Genomic DNA, 6,000 nt, shown 5'->3' on the forward strand with positions numbered 1-6,000 from the left:
TATGCGGGCAAATATCAAACTAATCATGTATGTACAGCTATCTCCATGTCGGTTTGCGCCCTTCCCCAAGAAATACCGTTAAGGGGTTCCGGGGAGAAAAGTGTCTGAGGCCATGGACATTATGTGTATTCCGTACACCACTTCAGCAATCCAGAGAGAATTGCTCACCTACAGTGCATGGGATGGTTTTAGTGGGTCATCCCCATCATCTGGTGGTGCGACATCCCCACACTCCCTGAGTAACCTTTCCAGAGGTCTGATTGCAGATTTCACTCTTGTTAAAAAGAGTCCCTATGTCAGACTCTCATAAACTCACGTACATTAAATAACCGTGGCATATGGGATTTCGATCAATTATTTTGAACATGGTTCCTTGCGGCAACAATTATAATGCGTTCACTTCAACCTCCACTGTAACGAAAATTATGTTTAATGACCATTTAGCTCAAATTGCGTAAATGACGCGCCACTGTATGCCAAAATATTTGGAATTTTATTGTTGAAAATACACTGTACATATACTGTTATTTTACTAGAAAATAATACAATACATATGACACTGCGGTACGTAGAAAGTACTTGTGTTGTTCAAACTATGAACCTATGAATGAACCATAGAAATTGCAGATTTCATTGCTTTTCAATTCAAAGGCTGTCCAGAATTATACAGTAATCCAATTTTTTAGTCACTCTTCATTTCGGTACACGACGGTATATTCGGTATATTAATCACCCGTTGTTAATTCTGTAAAGGAAGGTAATATAAATAATAACACATAATAGGGATAATTAGTTAAAAAGGAAAACTGTGCCAAGTCACCAGTCAGCTGTCAAGATTATCTCTCGATGCTCAAGATCGAGAGATTATATCACTTCAGAGCGCTCTTGGATTAAAGATAATATCACAGACAAACAGACGTAACACTTAGAACAAATCACGATCAAAACCCAAGAAACATTTGCCTATTTTATAATCATTTATTAAGCAATTTTTCATAACTACATACTGAATAGTTGCTTTATTATATTACTTTGCAGCTGCTACGCACACATTGTTCAAGCAAATCTGGCGAAATTATTAAGCTTCTTATCATTTAGTGACTATAGTCATATATTTTAATGATGTTTATTCAGGTTTCACTTAGCTTAATAAGAATTGATGATTTAACAACGCTAGTTTAACAAACTACATTATTGCAGTTTAATTCAGCATCATGTTGAACAACATTTTAATTATTTCCAAGTGAAGCCTTTGTCCAGGCGTTGTTCACTCAAATTTGGAGAAGTTATAAAGCGTGTCGTTGTATATTGACTTTATTCTACAACTTCAAAATCGCTTTATAAGCAATCATCTCAGCTTTTATTCAACTGCCACAAAATAGACCATTTCCGTCAGACCTTACCCCCTATTTTTATATTTTTCTTCGAAAGACGATTATTTTTAATGATTATTGACGCTTTCAGATCTAATTTATATGCACTCCTGATTTTATTGTAAATTTTTGAAAATTCGAGAATTTACCACATTTTGAGTAGTGCGGCACAGTTGTTTCAACCCTGTGGGTAAACAAAGTGGAGATTTTCCCACAACTTTCAAAACCCCTGCGCTGAGTGTTTGTAGATATGACGAAATGTCAATGTCAAATCAAGCACACGAGACGACACGACAAAATGGAGAAATCTGAGAGAAATCTGAGGTCCGATGGGCAAGCTTCGTTGTAAATGAAGCCCATCCTTTACTATTGTACTTATAACAAAAACTTTTACCGGAAGACGACTGCTAATAGACCGTTTTAAGCTTAGCAAGTGATGGAATTCTCCTTGGAAGCATTTCTGCAACGCTGCGGAACGTTTTCTACAAGAGGGGCATATTGGCCGGTTTGTTTTGAAACGTCAAGAATTGGACCGTTTGCAGATTTTTCGGGGAGACCTACGAGAGCGGTAAAATGGGGAAGTATGTATAATCCATTGGTCATATGGTTCCGGAACAGCTTGACGACATAAGCAGCAGATATCAAACGGTAGGGTAAACAGGTATAGGCCCCCCTAAGGAAAAACTGCTCTATCGCAGTGGCAAATCCATTACTTATACAGTTGTTGGTGTCAAAGTGTTATATACTTAGTTAATCATGCTTTGCATGCAACTTTCTCTTGCCAGGTAGCTTCTAAAGCGAGTACAAGACGTTATCTGCAAACGGTCCAATTCTTGACGTTTCAAAACAAACCGGCCAATATGCCCCTCTTGTAGAAAACGTTCCGCAGCGTTGCAGAAATGCTTCCAAGGAGAATTCCATCACTTGCTAAGCTTAAAACGGTCTATTAGCAGTCGTCTTCCGGTAAAAGTTTTTGTTATAAGTACAATAGTAAAGGATGGGCTTCATTTACAACGAAGCTTGCCCATCGGACCACAGATTTCTCTCAGATTTCTCCATTTTGTCGTGTCGTCTCGTGTGCTTGATTTGACATTGACATTTCGTCATATCTACAAACACTCAGCGCAGGGGTTTTGAAAGTTGTGGGAAAATCTCCACTTTGTTTACCCACAGGGTTGAAACAACTGTGCCGCACTACTCAAAATTGGTAAATTCTAGAATTTTCAAAAATTTACAATAAAATCAGGAGTGCATATAAATTAGATCTGAAAGCGTCAATAATCATTAAAAATAATCGTCTTTCGAAGAAAAATATAAAAATAGGGGGTAAGGTCTGACGGAAATGGTCTATTGATTGAAAACAAATAAATGACTAAAAATAGCTAACACTGTATACATCAAATGCAGTGTATACCTTTACCATGAATTAATAACCACACTTTTAATAATTACCTGAATACTGGATTCAAACTCGAGACCTTCCCATCGTCAGCGGTATACCTTGCCATCTGCGTCATCCTTGAATTTATATATCAGCCTTCCAGTGCCCAATATAAACCTCTTGTAGCTGATTATTGATTATGCTTGAGCTTCTATTCAGCAGTAACTAATCAACACGTGCTATGCTGATCAACAACTGAATAAGCGCATTACTTCTGCTGCTGTTCAGTACTGATGCGAGCTGAACTCAGTCGGCTATTTATAGCGCACAGTGAGAATATTTATTTCAATGCTGGTCAAAAATAAAGTTTATTCACAAAGTAAAAACAGTCTGAAATGATTAATCGAATTTCATAATAAGTTTTAACTTGTTAAAACTTCAATTGAATTGTTCATCTAACTATACTAAAATGCATTTATTAAATATATAATATTTCTACTAGGTGTAATATTTTAATTATTTGTCGTACTTTATAAATGTCCTTCAAATGCTGTAACAAAAACCAATCAAAGGACTCCTAGCAACGATTATCTAAATCACCGCTAACTTAGATAGAAAAACCTATCTTTGACATCGCATTTCTCGTGGAAAATCTTACCGCGTTTGGTGTTCCCGCATTTGATATTTGCGTTTCAAACGCACACAGCTATGTATTAGTAAGTTCGCCAAGGGCGAAAAGCCACTCAAATAAAGATAAATAATAATAATATTAGTAAGTTGATCATTGCAATACATTAGGAATACGATGCAATTTTTAGATATTTTGTCCATTTTTCAAAAATTTGGCTATGGTGTGACCTCTTTTGTAAGGCTTCTTTGTTGCTGAACAATGTGTTTAGTAATCGTTATTTTGGACTTCTTTGGATGACCTGCTCGGATGATATATCTATGTTGTATTAGGATTTTATAAAATACCTATTCAGCTTTTAATCATGTTCATGTTAAACATGGAAACAGCTGAAGTGCGAAGCAACCAAAACGTTAGTTCGTCTCCTGTTCATCTGTTTACACAATTATATTTGTTTGGTGGAATATTGGCTCTTTGATAGAAGGAAAAATGACTTGTTCAACCCATTAGTAAAACAATCTTGACAAGTCGGCAGAGATTCTTTGGAGAAGTTTAATAAGTGTTGATTCTACTATTATTCATTCCAATGAAAAATTATGAACATTGACTTAAATTTGGATCTAAATACCATCTTCTCAGCTCTTTGTAGGGCATTTTTTCAGCTGTCACAATTATTCAACAATAATTAACTATGTATGTTTATTTGTGACACTTGACTGTAAGTTGGGTAACCACTTTCATGTAACTATTGTTAAATTATTATTTATACTTCGATTATCATTGGAAATGTTATGATTAGTAACTTTTTCCGATATAAATAACGTCGCAGATGATGATCACTACATTTGGAAAATTTAAATTTTGATATTTTTAATCCAATGTGATTCGAACTTTACCCGCGTTGATCCATTACGTCGCCATTACGTCCATTACGTTAATCCATCCATCGCATACACGTCTTGGATTTGATTTGAAAACCATTTGAAACATTTGAAAATAACATAAAAAGACATAATATGTTTTGCTTGAATAAGAGCATACTCATATACTTTTATTCACATTGTTTATAAGTTTTACTAATCATGCTGGTCAACATTTTAAGTATTAGACACTGAAACTTTTGTACGATTTGTTGTTAATCAAATGTTCAATATTCTACTAAAATGATGGCTACAACCCGGATAAAAAATACAATACAAAAACAATATAGCGTATTGCAACAGTACCATTCAATATATTGGAAATACAATACAGTATATTGTACAATGACAATACAATTACAGTACAATATATTGTTTTGAACAGTTCACTGTATTGTATATGAGATTTTGGCAATATAATGTATGGGTGGTTAAGTATCGTAACAATACAAATATAGATATTTTCTCATACAAACATTTTGAAAATACAATACGATATATTGTTCATGTATTGTCTTGATTAGCAATTCGTGTATTGTTGTACAATACAAAAACAATTCAACGAACTGTATCATGATTGCATTCGTCGTTACAGCTAATGTCAAGTGACTTCTAAAAAACTACTTATTTTTACTTTTTGAATATTTTTCACCCAACATTTCTTGCTTTCTGAACTTGTTTTGTTTATTTCTTTCAGCAAAGCTACATAGAAAAAAAGCAACAGTTGTTTTACTCGAAAATAGGAATTTGACCAAAATTGTAAGGTATAAAACCAATTAAAAACAATACAATGTTCTGTTACAATATATTATATTGTTTTTGAATTGTTTATCCAAACAAGAATAATATTGCTTCGACATTCAATTACAATACGCTGTATTGTATCCAATACGTTATATTGTACATTAATGGTTTATTCCATTCACTGAATGATACGTTTTTATCCGGGAACCTATAGAAGCTTTTAATCAGTCAATTGTTAAACTTCTTATGTGTTGTAGAACAAAAGCTACTATATTTGCATTTTCGGAGGTTTATTCAGCTCTTATTCAAAACACAAACTGCAAGTGGAATAACAGCTTTTTTATAAGCGGAAATTATTTTTATTCAATTAATGATTCAACTAAAAATTTGTTCAGCAATGGTTGCTGCTATGCAGCTTGTATTAAACACGTAAGTATCTTAAAAGCTACCAATTGTTCCTTGGGAATCATAGTCACGAGGACATGTACGCCCAATACAAAAATCGGTGTGTTTGGCCGATGGACCAACAGATGGCGGTAGTGTGTAAACGTCAAACGCGAACGAAAACGATGCGAGCGCTGCGGGTAGTGGATTGGCCACCTACCATATATTTGAATCGGCCGTTAAAAAGCTAGTCGATGGACATCGGTGAGAGTGTGACGTCTGTTTGTCTTTGATAATATCTTTCTTATATCCGAAGATGATCTTGCTCATCAGATGATGTTGCAATGCCTGGTCGTACCCCTAGCATTTTACCCATATAATGAGTTTTACATCAAAAACCCATAAATGGGTAATTTCATTACCTATTTTTGCGTAATCTGATCTTAGCGTGTAATCTATAGATTCGCGTTTCCGTGTACAAAAAATGAAAAATCAGCCCAAGGTTTTTCTAGATACCTTGGAATCAGCCCTTTTTTCTTTATCGAAAAACTCACTTCCGTTTCCCTTTAT

This window comes from Aedes aegypti, chromosome 3, assembly GCF_002204515.2.
Source record: "Aedes aegypti strain LVP_AGWG chromosome 3, AaegL5.0 Primary Assembly, whole genome shotgun sequence".
In the NCBI taxonomy this organism is placed as follows: domain Eukaryota; kingdom Metazoa; phylum Arthropoda; class Insecta; order Diptera; family Culicidae; genus Aedes; species Aedes aegypti.